General features: G+C 39.4%; 1 pseudogene; it reads right to left on the bottom strand.

The window, feature by feature from the left end:
• Positions 1-13,665, bottom strand: part of LOC137267794 (uncharacterized) — a 60,648-nt pseudogene that overhangs the window by 39,960 nt on the left and 7,023 nt on the right.

Genomic DNA, 13,665 nt, shown 5'->3' with positions numbered 1-13,665 from the left:
AAGGGCGATGCCACATGTGAGCGGTATTCCAGCATACTGACACCAAAAGGATACATGAATGTTATACTCCAGTTGAACCAAAGGATCAACCAGATTGGCCCATGAGCCACCGCCTTCTGGCATAGGACTCTAGGCAATAGTAAAGGTAACAGGTTATTGATGACATGCATTGCATTGAAAGCATCTAATAATTTTGATACTACTCAATTTCAGAATGAATGTGTCCATGCTCAGTGCACGGCATGACCAGCTGCAGCCGACTGATAGAATCGGGCCGATTCTACCACCCGTCTAGGTGAAGTAAGGGCCGAAGTGGTGTGTTGAGCAAAAGGAAAACGTTCCAGACTCCCAGTGTCCTCAACCACCAGGATCCCGTCCTCCACCGACACGGGATGCAACCCACGGCAAACAGGTTGCCCAATTTAGTCGCCTCTTACGACAAGCAATGGGGTGCTGGGGACACATTCTGTCCCGGGTCCACACGGGACAATAAGATAAGTAAATTCACTGGAAGGGATGATCAGTGGTGTCACTGCAACAGGCCCCAAATTAAAAGTGAATAAGACTTACAAGAATATGTGTTGGACTGTGTGATTGAAAACACAACTAAGGTGAAATATTTCCCTTTCTCAGTACGCACTAGTTCGCTACATAGGTCACATGCCACAGACAGCTGTTAGGGTTCGAATCTCCATATTGAGACAAATGCAGTTTAACGGGAATCAGGAAAAAAGCAATGTGATGCGACTAATATTTAACTTAGTTCACACACTAATACAAATCACTACACATATAATACATTGGTATTAAAACTTCATAAGCACTAAAATAAAAGCAGTGATTATCCACGCAGTATAAAAGTAACATGCAAAACTGTCGTAATAGCTTTAAATACCTCCCCCTCTCAACAATATAAGTGAGTGAGTGAATTTAGTTTTACGTCGCACTCAGCAATATTCCAACTATATGGCGGCGGTCTGTAAATAATCGAGTCTGGACCAGACAATCCAGTGATCAACAGTATGAGCATCGATCTGCGCAATTGGGAACCGATGACATGTGTCAACCAGGTCAGCGAGTCTGATCGCCAGATCCTGTTAGTCACCTTTCATGGCAGGCATGGGTTGCTGAAGGCCTACTCAACACCGGCCCTTTACGTGTCTCAAGAGTATAACCGTTGCAGACGTACTGCTATGTAATATAATATTGTATTTTTGTATCATTTCCAAATTATCCTTACGCCATTTTCATACTGAACCATTGAGCAGATTCTTCCTCATACAGACTTTCTTTATGTGCAAGTGTTTCTTGAAGTGAGCTGTGAAGTAGTATCCGTTTCGTGCTCAACACGCATGGCACTAAGAATTGGCTCCTAGGATCAACAACTAAATATCTCGGTAACGCACGGCACAGTGAAGTGTAACATGAAAGCAATAAACATTTGTTGAACGAGTGACTCAACATGTATTTACGCACTTCAGATAACGGGCATTCATTAGGTTCCTACGGCTGCCTGTCATGTTCAGATATAACCACAAAGAAAAGGCCAGCATGCACAAACGCAGACGTTCACAACAAGCACACGCTGTCGCTTTATAAGATACAGTGTTTGAATTGGTTGTTGTTAAAACATTTGAACATGAAGTGTTCCATAGCAATAACAGTCAGTAGTCAAATAGGCAAGAGTTCTTTTCAGGTAATGGTAGTATGTATTATCTGGTTAAGTTGTAGAAACGGTCCATTTCAAAGAGTGATAAAAAACTTCGAATCGTTTTCCGTTGTCAGCAGACATAATGCTAGTGTCATCTCTCAGTGTGGGACCTGAAGTGACTGTAAAGCAAATCAGCTCGGAATACATTCTGTGTTTCAAAGACTAGTGTAGCATTGACTTTTTCTCATACAATTGGAATGATTTGGCCTACAAGAATATTCTCTCTAGTCCATTATATGAATAACCACCCGAATACTGAAAGCATACCAAGACACGTTTATTTCTTTGAGTATGTACGTCAATTGCATACAATGCCATGGAGGTAAGGTTATTGATAAATGTAAAACGACTTTTATGTATGGGGTAAGGGAAGCACTTTATAATTCGGGAACATATGTTACCAGTCAAAATAGGGAATTGCATCGGATATCTTTTTTTTAACAAATGCATCAGATTTCGAAATGCTGTTGGAATATTGCTCGACATGAAAGAAAACTTGACTATTTTTAAGTTGAGGCCATCGAGCCATATGCTGCCTTATGGAGAGATTGGTGTGTCACTCCTTTGTCACATTTTTGCAAGAAAGAGTTGATGCGGTTTCAGTTGTCAACTTAATTTCGAGTTCAGGTGGGTAAATGGGCGGAAGAGAATTGGCTATTGATTGTTACTGAACCATATTACATCATCAATATACCTGAAGCAGAAGTCAAATTTCTTGTCCAAATTACCTTGATTAGGTTTGCAAAGAACATCAACAACAATAACTTATCAGTCTCGCTTATTGAGCAGGTTAAACTGGATGTAGACGTTCTGCATGAGGAATCAGAACCACCAGGAGGGGAGCACAGTTAGTGTCCATGGGTATCAATTCTTCCTGTCTAAATGGTTTACCCCTACATTTCAGAAAGTATTGATGATGGTATTTTTAAAAGTAGTGTTATGGTTACTACAACAATGGTCAAGTTCCAAAAAGTGGAAAAAGAGGATTATATACCTCAACATGAAAATATAATATTTACATATTATTCTCTGAAATTGTTACATAATGAATACCGCTGCCACAAAACAGGAATTTCGACTAAACCATAGATGACACTCATCCTGCGCTGTTTAACATGAATACTTACTTCCTCAGGTTTACAAAGCTGTTACTCAGTAATAAATGTCGTTGGATAGTGTAACGTTTTTCTTTCTAGATACTTCGTGCTCTGTTTTCAGGTAGGACAACTTCCAACTACCGCCACTCAAGATATAAGTATTAGTAAAAACTCGTAGGTTTACTGTCGACATGCCTTTATTCCCTCAGCAGTCAACATGCAACTACCAAGCGCTCCAAGCAGGCAAGGGGGCGCAACTCCGACGATGTTTATACAGCTAGCAAGTTAACGTCTTTCTAGAGGAGAGATGGAAGTCCGACAACCTCTTTTAAAGTATCCCCCATAACGTATTTTGGCGTGGTGGTGCTTGAGGGTAGGGGTTGGGGATAGGGGTGTGTATTATTTAGCACTCTTTGCCTCCGTCCGTGCAAATACGTCTTTTCCGGAGCAGAACATAAAAACCGTCAAATATTTCTTCACCAAACTTTGCACATAGATAGGTCTGATGGGGGACAGGTGCCTTTTGTTAGTTCTAAATTTCTGAAGATAGAATATTTTGCGTTTCCATGGCATCAACTTTGACTTTGACTAAAATTGATAGTAGTGCTCCAGAACAATAAAACCTTTCAATATCCCCCTGCACATGACCGTGTACTAGAATTGGTCTGAAGCCACTGTGCTTGTCGTGAGAGGCCATTAACGGGATCGGGTGGTCCGACTCGCTCACTTGCTTGACATATGTCATCGGTTCCCAATTACGCAGATCGATGCTCATGCTGCTGGTCACCGGATTGTCTAGTCCAGATTCGATTATTTACAGACGGCTTGAATGTTGCTGTGTGCTGCATAAAAATAAACTCACTCAATCCCCTTCCACATTGTGGGTATTAATGAACCTGAATGAACATAAATGAACAGAACCTCTCTATTTCCATTGTCAATATTACTGATGTATATCCAACCTGACAGCATGTTGTTGATGCAAACAGAATTTCTTGCACCTTGTATCTACTTTTACCAATGTAAAGTCAACATATGTGCCTCTTATGAAAATCAGTTGCCATCACTAAGCTCTAAAAGCGACAAGCTGGTGGATTAGTGAAGTAGAAGGCTCATTTTCTGAATTACCTATTAGTACAAATGCCAACATCATACCTTGTATATCCTGTGACATCCACTGTTCTGCAGTCTCAATATTTTAATGACTATAGAAACTCTGACGCCATATCGTGTTTTCTTTCTTGAGCTTTACGAAAATAAAAACATTTTGGTTACTTTGATGTACGTGAGATAGCACCACCTAGTGTTCTTTTCATAAACAAATCATTATTATCTACTTCAGTCATCTGAGAGAGTGGGTGGAACTGTCGATGGGTTTATCCATATGCATAGGGCATATGAACGAAGATTGTCTACAACCAATTGTCTTAGTGTCTTCAACCATGTTTTGTCTTTGTCTTGTCTCACTGGCGGAAAGTAGCAATGTCATTTCATTAAAAGTTTAGATTCAGTAGAAACATTCACTACAAATTGTATAAGTACATGCGGTTACATCTAAGATTGTTTTCTCCACAAACTTGGGGGAGTTGCAGATGAACTGTCCGAGGATCATGCATCGAAGTGCTGGAAAGTATGTGCAAGTATCGAATATGTGAACAGCTTCGTTTTGGTGTAACGTTTTGTTTAGACTATATGACATGTTGATAAAATGACGTCTGCCTATCGACGTGATTTTTAATATCATGGCAACATATTCTGACAGGCTTAAAACCGATAATTAGGCTTAAGTTGTGTGTGTAATTTCACTCATTTTTACCATTTATTGAACTCATTGAACACAAAATTGTTTTACAATATATCAGTTCTTGTGTAAACAGTACTTCCAAACAATATGGAATTTTTTGCACAATTGCGTTAAAATAGTCGCCTGAAGTAAGTGGTTATATTTACACTAGTGAGTTTAAGTTAGTAACTGGTACTCATGTATGTATTTATTATAACTAGACATGCTCAACTCAACTGGCGCTCTAAAGGTATTGTGATTGTTTTTCTTTATATACCCTTACATGTAAAATGGGCCGGTCACCTTATTTACTTTTCAAAAAATTTGAATTAAACTAGTGAGTTTAAACGGTTGATGAAAAGTATGGAAACTGAACTGAAATTTTATTCACCAAATGTTTCAACTGACATTTGTATTCAAAGAAAGCACATAAAAAATGTTCAACTGTTTGAAATCATAGCATATACCACATACCATTATGTACAGATAAACATGTTTCTAAAACAATCAATACATTCCACGTCTTACTGAACTATAACTGTTTGATTACACATATGATGAGAATTGCTATTAAATAGACATTTACAGAAAGTTTCAAAGACAAAAACGAGTTACCTACCTAATCCCATGCAACTATTTTCTACTGCAGTGACAGTACACTGTCAATTCTCCAGTGTTCGCAAGTGCATCAGTAACAGCCCTGAACAAGACATACACCTTTAAACACGCTGATTGATGTTACCTACAAATACGGAAAGGTAACTACGAATACACATGGTGCCTACGAATCTATCGTTTATAGATAGATAAATCTATCGTGTATAGTGAAATCATGCAAACATTTACTTTTATCACCAAGATCAACTTGTTTTCGAACATTTCATTCAAAAGGAATTAATCATATCGCCATAATAAAGTCAAAACCACGAACTGCAGTGCATCCCCGAACAGACCGTTTCATGAACGCTCAGTTATATTGCTATTTGAAATTTCAACGAGTGAGTGTGACTGAGTGAGTTTAGTTTTACGCCACTTTTAGTAATATTCCACCAACATCACGACGTGGGACACCAGAAATTTCAAAGAAACATTTCAAGCCTATTATTAGGTAGTACTGCGTACCTAATCAGTTTTATGATCTGCAGTATTATAAATTGTGTCACAGCATCGTATTGTGTTCTCTATTTCATTTTGAAAACAACGAATACATTTTACGTTCAAATCCCAGCAGAAAATTATGTCTTACCAATTTCGCCCCCTATGTCTACTTGTAGTCTGAGGCTTTTTTTACAATAATAAGACTTAAAACCTCACTAACATTTACATTTGTTAGTTGTCATAGGTGTCATATGCATCCTGTGTTATTGACATGGGTTTATTTCTATAAAATTCTTACAGAAAATGTAAAATACACTTATTTATCACCAAGATGGTCTATGATGACTTCCAAATGGGACACATGTCACGTGTTGTCGATCCACCAACATATTTCAATGTGATCGGTTCTTAGTACTCGTAGGTAACACTTGGGACAAACATTTGCCGTCGTGTACACGTTATTTTGTGTGATATCTTCGTAAAAACAGCACAGAATGATGTGGCACACGTACATCCTGTGGCCCTCTGAACTTATGATATCATTCACTAATGTGATGAAACAGCAGCAAATTTAATGGTATTTGTAGGTAACGTGATTCTTTTACCAAATCAATTCTCACACTTTTTCGATTATTACTTGCAAGAGACATTATGTAACTCCAGTCCATTTGAGTGCTTTACATATGCAACTGTGTTGCGTTTACATAAACTGACAAAGGCATTGAAAACTGTACTCGTAGGTAACGCAAAAACAACGACTGAAATCAAATCACCAAAATTACGAATTAAGCCTTAGACAAAATCACTTCAGGGGAGTTATTCTCAAAATATTTGACAGTCAGATTAATAAACTTCTGGTCATTCAGTTTGACTAGTATTTAACACACTACATCATTTCAACAAAGCATTTGTGAAATATATGTCAAAATGAATCAAAGTGGCCTGTTTTGTGCCTCCCATAAGACTAATTTGGTACTTAAAATAGTCCTGGTATATATGGCCAGAATCGTCTCACTTGTGCCAATGTGATGAGCACCCGGAAAAAAATGAAGATAATACTGCTATAATGTTATGACCCCAAACATGCTTTGTACACTTTTCGGTGGAATCGATCATATATGTTGTCGGTAGATGTATCTGAAGAACAATACAACGTTGGATACAGTCATAACAAGTAGACATATTCATGAAGAGTATTTTACCAGTACGGGGATATTGATGACTTTGTCTTCTTCATATTGATGTCTATTGTTTGAGTTCATAATTCATTCCCATCGATGCTGCAACACTTATCACAATTGTGTAAGTCGCATAGATATTCGTTTATTTAAGAGGGATCTTCGTGAGTAATTTCAGATATTTCCATGTCAGTGGAGTAGTAAAGCTTTGCAATCTGAAAATAATTTAACTAACTTAATTGATTCAGTGGAATATAAGGGTTTCGTCATACCTGTAGTCCTGCCACTTCTTGACCACTGTTGTAGTTCTTGTAGCTGCACATGTTGCATATACTATATAATATAAATCAATAAAACGTTTCTAACTTACAAATGTAGAGTATTTCATAGACAATGATTTTACATTCGCTTCTTTCTGAAATTTTGCGTCTGTTATATCGCTTGTGGTTCCACTTCTGCTTTCTTTCTAATACTTTATATAGGGATATCATACCGGTAGTGACAGAGTATAGTATTCCCAGAAATTATTGAGAAAGAAGTTTCTTTCGGCAAATGTCTAATATTTATTGGGATATACTGAAAGTTATTCACCATGATCTGAAGACAATGCACTGTCGATACCTGTCACTCACAAGTCAAGCGTGAAGCTGTCAATTTCACGTGCAGCATGGGAGACTCATTAGACTGCTGGCGTGGACGCATTGGCTGTTTTTGTCTCAGTCGAAGTGAATCACGACATGAAGTGAAAAAACTTTACATTCAAGGAACATTTTTAAATAGACAACTGAAGCTATTTCTTGTTCTGAACTTGATTATCCACGTAAGTGGGAAATACTTATGTGATCCCCACAGCCTGAAATATGATCTGTGTGTATGGACAATGAACACTTTCAACGTCGGGACTAATTTGATGGACGTTTTAAACACAACATCAGTTCCTTTCGTCCGCCGCCTTTTGGAAATATGTTCCGATGTTGAGTCGAACCCTGGCCCAAAGGGGCGCGGCGGAGCGAGCGGGGGTGTCCGGGCTAAGACAAGACAGTCTACACTAGAGTTCGGTGGTGAGAGCAACCTTGACCATGGTGAATCTGACATCTGTGATGAAGAAAGCAATAGTGTCCTTCATCTCATCAGGTCTGACATAAGTAAACTGAACAATAAGTTAGACACGATGAGAAAGGAAATTACAGATGAATTCACGAAAATAAGGGCGGAAACGCAGAATTAAAAGAGAGAGTGTCCATGCTCGAAGATGCAGTGGATAAATGTGACGCCCACAGTAGACGACATAACCTTATCATTCACGGAATAGGGGACACCTTTGGGGAGAAGTGGGCAGAGACTGAACGTCTTGTGAGAAATTTCCTACACGACAACCTCGGTATGGACAACGCCGACAACATCGACATCGACATCGAGAGAGCTCACCGGATTAAAAGCAGAGGAAACCGTAAACCTATCATCGTAAAGTTCCTATCCTACAAGGATAAGGTAAGCGTAACTGATCTTGCCAGGCAGAAACTTAAAGGCAATGAACAATTACGTGTAGCTGATGATTATACAGAGAGAGTTAGAAAGACAAGAGCAGCTTTAATTCCTTTCATGGTTGAGGCTCGTAACCACGATAAGAAATCTTTTCTCTCGTATGATAAACTAGTCATTGATGGCGATGTCTATGTGTATGATAATGAGAAAATCAGAAAGATCAGTACACGATTTACCAACGCCCGACGGGAGTCAACGCCGCGCAGTTCTAACGGGGCCCATGGAGGGACACCTCCTGGGTCCCGGGGGAGCGGCTGTAGGGACACCCAGGAGGCGTCTGTTTCAGTGTAGGGACTCGGCCGTGACCTACATACTGAGCTGGACACAAGATCTACACCCCAAGGCTCGGGAACTGATTCCTTAATCAACTTGAACATATGTGCATGGAACATCCATGGTCTGCAGTCGCACATACAAGATAATTCATTTATGGACTTTTGTGCACAGTTTGATATATTTGGTCTTTTAGAAACGATGCAAAGCGATTCCACTACGCTTTATAGTCTATTCACAGAATTTATGTGTCATGTAGCACCTGCAAAACGGTTACGTAAGTATGGTCGTTACTCTGGAGGTGTGGCTGTTTATGTTCGAAAGGTGTTTGCGAAGGTTCTCCAAAGGATATATCCCAGCTGGGAAAATAGCGTCTTTTTCCACTTTAAGAGTAATTTCATTGTAGGATTCCTTTATGTACTTCCAGAAGGATCCCCACTGTATGTTGACCCAGATTCTAATGGCATTGATGAGCTTGATAAGAAATTAGCTGCTATTAGAGCAGATTATGGTGATGATATTCCTATAATACTTCTAGGCGACTTCAATTCGAGGGTGGGCACAAACGATGATTATTTGTTGGAAGATAATAGTGATTTGAACTTCTTACCATTATCAGATTTGTATCGTGCCGACAACTTCAGGGAGACTAGAGCAACACAAGACACTACAGTAAATATGTAGGGTCTGGCTCTTCTAGAAGTATGCAAGGTATGGGGTATACATGTAGTTAACGGTAGGGAAAAAGGCGACGAAGCTGGGTCTATTACATGTATTACACACAATGGCTCAAGCCTTGTTGATTTTATATTGGCGTCCACAAATTGTTTCTACTTAATTCAGAATATGTTTGTCCACTCGCGGTCAGACTCTGACCACCTTCCTATATCGTGCATTATACAGGTATGCGTCGAGTATTGTAGCGAAAATCCGCAAGTGGTCAGTGATCGTCATGTAGAGTGTGTAAAACTCGTAAAGTTCAGGTGGAATAATGGTGGTTTAGACACCTTCAATGAGTCTGTAGCGTCTAATACAGCACGTTCTATATTAGATGAGTTCCTTGATCTAGTCCATTCTGATATCAATGGTGCCACCGAGAAACTGGTTGAGTTTCTACACTGTGTAGGTAGTCACTTTAAATGTCGTGATGATCATATCCCGAAAGCAAAGAATATGCAACCAAAATGGTTCGATGAAGAATGCGAAGGTTCTAAAAAATGTAAGTTTTACTGGCTTAATATGTTCCGCAAATACAGATCAAAAGAAAATTTAAACAGATACATTGAAGCAAAGAGACACTTTCGCCTCCTATGCAGAAATAAAAGTAGAATGTTTAACAGTGGTATTGCTGATGAGATTCAGAGTACAGCTGTAAGTGGTGACTGTAAGAAGTTCTGGCATAAGATAAAATCTCTACTGAACACTTGTAATGAAAGTAACGCAATTACAACAGACAAGTGGGTGACATATTTTAAGAGTCTGTTAAACCCGGCATGTCGGGAAACAAATGTTGAGTTCAATGAGAATGTTGAAGAATTTTTGACACAGCATGATTACTGTGCGGAATGTAACAATATTGACTTTCTATCTGAACCAATTACAGGAACAGAAATAGATAACGCGATCAAAGCGTTAAAATCTGGTAAATCCCCAGGTATTGATGGTACACCACCCGAATTCTTTAAACATGCCCAATGTTTACTTCCCTACCTAGAAATATTGTTGAATGCTGTTCTGGATTGCGGCATTTTCCCTGATAGCTGGAATATTGGCTTGATCATTCCACTCTATAAAAATGGAAGTACTCAGGAACCAAATAACTATCGTGGAATCTCTCTGTTAAATGTAATGGGAAAAATATTCACTTCTGTCACCGAAACCAGAATCCGTATCTGGGTAGATCTGAACGAAATATTACATGAATGTCAAGCTGGATTTAGACCTGATTACTCAACAGTTGATAATATGTTTGTTCTGCAAGCATTATGCCAAAAGTATTTAAGAAAACCGAACCATCGGTTTTACGCAGCTTTCATAGACTTTCGAAAGGCTTTTGATTATGTAGACAGAGACAAGCTTCTATATGCTCTTATCTCCAAAGGTATACATGGGAAAATAATACGAATTTTAAAAAGTATGTATGATAAGGTATCTGCTTGTGTGAAAATAGGTAGTGTGCGCTCAGACGTATTTTCGACATCATCGGGACTACGGCAAGGATGCATTCTAAGTCCTGTTCTATTCATTTTCTTTATTAATGAATTAGTTGATGAAATGAATACATGTGGCCTACGAGGAATATTCGTGAAAAATGGAATGAATGATATACTTTTACTGTTATTTGCAGACGACGTCACTCTTATCGATGACACAGTAATAGGTCTACAAAGAAAACTGGATACGTTAAATTCATTCTGTTTCAAATGGGGTCTAGAGGTTAACTTGGATAAATCCAGCATTATTGTTTTCAGGAATGGTGGTTACCTTCGTAATAACGAAAAATGGTTTTATGACGGTACAAGCATGAATGTTTTACCTCATTATAAATATATTGGCATTGTCTTTACATCGAAATTGTACTGGTCTAAAGCATGTGAAACATTAGCTTTACAAGCTAGGAAGGCTTCATTTCCTATCTTTTCTCTATTTAAGACATATCAAAGTATGTATCTACAAAGTATGTATGCATCCACTATATTCGATAGCAAAATTGCACCAATTTTACTTTATGGTGCAGAAATATGGGGTTTTACTTATCGTGCAAGCATTGAAAAAATGCACAGCTATTATTTCAAAAGATACCTTCGTGTTAGCAAAAACGTATCGTCAAATATTGTACTCGGTGAAACGGGTAGAAGCCACCTTTGTGTGCAGTATTTCACCCGTTGTATAAAATACTGGTGTAGACTCCTGAATATGGAAAGTTATCGCATCCCAAAGGCATGCTATGAACTGCTAAAGAGATATGACGACAGTGGTGGTCACAATTGGGTATCCCATGTACGTTTACTTTTATTTCATTCTGGATTTTCTTTTGTGTGGTTATCGCAAGATTGTGGCGAGGTAACAAGCTTTATTAATGTTTTTAAACAGAAATGTAAAGATATAGATTTCCAGAATTGGTATGCAAAAATCACTTCTTCGTCATTCTTAAATCATTACTCATCATATAAATCTGTACTTGAACCTGAAAAATATATATCAGAGTTTTGTTACGAAAAAGATCTTTTACGTGTTTTATTTAAATTCAGATGCATGAGTCATAAACTTAAAATTCAACACCGTCGCTATAATATGACAAACTCTGATTCCATGAAATGTGATAAATGTAACTGTAATTTAATACAAGATGAGTATCATTTCTTGCTCGTATGTCCATTGTACTCACAACAACGTTCTATGTACATTCCTGATTTTTATATTATATCCCCAACCAGATCAAAGTTTACTCAGTTGCTTGCAACAAAGAACGTCAAACTACTAAAAAATGTTGCAATTTACCTGAAACTAAGTCTACCCGTATAAACTTGTTCACCTGTCCATGTGCTATATTATGCTCATTTAATTGTACTCTTGGTCATGTGGCCATAAATACCGAATAAAGCTCTTCCTTCTTCCTTCCTTTATATATCTAATATGGTATATCTTTTTCAGCTATATTTTTCTCTGTCCATCCTCTGCTTTCAAATGCAAAACACGGACATGTCAAGCTGCAAACGTCTGCGTATTATGCCGCGTGTCCGGTGCGTCGCCAACACCACCAGCGTATGCTTCGTTGGTTAATAATGTGTACATGCCTAATGCGACTTTTAATATCTTATATTCATTAGAAAGAGCATTTCAATTTGCTTCTGTCGGTGTATGGCATGTGCATGTGCGACGTTGAGCAAAGATGCTAGGTATGTCCGTATGTAATGCCGCATGTCAGTTCCGTCGCAACAGCGCCGGTATCGGAAGTAGACTTTCGTTCTAATTTCGTTGTCCCTCTTTGGATTTCTAATATTTATGATTCATGGGGTTTCTGGCGATGTATAACATGTACGTCTGCAATGCTGTGCACAGCTGCAACTGTCTGCATATAGTGCCGCTTTTCTATCCCGCTTGACTTCCGCCGCCGACTCATGTCGACCCCGCCAATCACTCCTTATAATTTCTCTTTCCTTTCGAAGATCCCTAACATCTATAGTGCATATGAAAGCCCATGGCAATGGGCTCCAAGACGATGTATAACATGCCCATGCGCACTGGCATGTCAAGCTACATACGTCTGCGTGTCATGCCGCGTGTCCGGTGCGTCGCCAACACATCAGTGCATTACTTCTTGGTTAACAATGTTTACAAGCATCATGCGACTTTCAATATCTTATATTCATTAGAAAGAGCACTTCAATTCGCTTCTGTTGGTGTATGGCATGTGCATGTGCAACGTTGAGCAAAGATGCTAGGTATGTCCGTATGTAATGCCGCATGTCAGTTCGGCGCGCGACGTTGTTCATACTATTCATCATTCGTTCTGCCGAAGACGCTCGATCTATAAGCGGCCATGGTGTAGCAGAACTGAAACCTATCGAGTCCTGACAGGGGACTCAATGGCGAGTTTGCGAGAAGCAGAACGAAATGCTGGTGTTGCATTGGAGGCGAGGGGACGATCCAGAGAGGAGAGGAGATGACGGTGAAAGGGTAGCTGACGCAGGCGAACCGGTTCGAGTCTTGATTCGCCCGCGAGCAAGTGCATACGCCGGTGATTTTACCTAGAAGCAGGCGATGTCTCAGCCACGAAGCAGGCAAAACACTGGTGTTGCACACAGGTTGGGGAGGCGACCCCGAGAGGAAAGGCGATGATGGTAGACGGTTGCTGGCGCAGGCAAACCCGTTCGAGTCTTGATTTGCCCGTGAGCAAGTGTAGACTCTGCTGACGTTTGCCTAGAGATGGGTGATAGTGCCGGAAGCAGAGCGACATGCTGGTGTTGCATAGCAGGC

Source organism: Haliotis asinina, chromosome 16 (genome assembly GCF_037392515.1).
Source record: "Haliotis asinina isolate JCU_RB_2024 chromosome 16, JCU_Hal_asi_v2, whole genome shotgun sequence".
NCBI lineage: Eukaryota > Metazoa > Mollusca > Gastropoda > Lepetellida > Haliotidae > Haliotis > Haliotis asinina.
Note: the sequence above shows the minus strand (reverse complement) of the source record. Positions and strands in the feature narration are given on the sequence as shown.